The sequence below is a fragment of the Pteropus alecto genome, unplaced genomic scaffold (assembly GCF_000325575.1).
Source record: "Pteropus alecto unplaced genomic scaffold, ASM32557v1 scaffold107, whole genome shotgun sequence".
NCBI classification, from domain to species: Eukaryota; Metazoa; Chordata; class Mammalia; order Chiroptera; family Pteropodidae; genus Pteropus; species Pteropus alecto.
The window spans coordinates 672,802-673,716 of record NW_006440619.1 but is presented as its reverse complement, the minus strand read 5'-3'; positions in this window follow the sequence as shown (position 1 = coordinate 673,716).

Sequence of the window (915 nt, the reverse complement as noted above, 5' to 3'; positions counted from 1 at the left end):
ATGATTCGATACATGTATGTACTGCAAAATAATTACGACAATAAGTTAACATCTATCACCTTACATAATTATAACTATTTTCTTGTGATGAGAAGTTTTAAAATTTATTATCTGAGCAACTTTCAAATATGCAATCCAGTATTAATTATAGTCACCATGCTGTACTTTACATTCTCACAACTTATTTATCTTATATCTGGGAGTTTGTACCCTTTGACCACCTTCACTCATTCCACCTACCTTCTTCCTTCTGCCTCTGGCAACCACCAAACTGTTCTCTGCTTCTATGAGTTCCATTTATTTAGATTCTGCATATAAGTGAGATCATACAGTACTTTTCTTTCTCTGTCTGACTCAGTAAATTTCCTCAGGATTCATCTATGTTGTCACAAATGGCAAAATTTCTTCTTTTATAGTGGAATAATATTTACAAGAAAATAGTTATAATTATGTAAGGTGATAGAGGTTAACTTATTGTCATAATTATTTTGCAGTACATACATGTATCGAATCATTATGTTCCACAGTTTAAACTTATACAATGTTATGTGTCAATTATATCACAATAAAACTGGGTAAAATAAAAAAAAATAATAAATGCTAAATTTCATTGGGAAAAAAGATGTTCAGATTCTTGAAGGTGACCTTATACTTGACTTTGTTAGAGAAGAGTGGACAGTGGAGCCACCAGCCTTATCTAATGAGCTTTTTATTCTTGAAAGGAACCACCATTCTGATTCTCAGCACAGGACTAGAATAGGCTTTACAATCACTATCTATTTTTTTGTTTTACTAAATAGAAGAAATCCTTGCCCATCTGACTTGCCCTAGTCTAGAAGCAAGAAAATGATCAGCATGGCAATCTGGTGCCTTCTCTGGTTTCTAGTGTTCTAAGATATCAGTCTCCCTAACCAA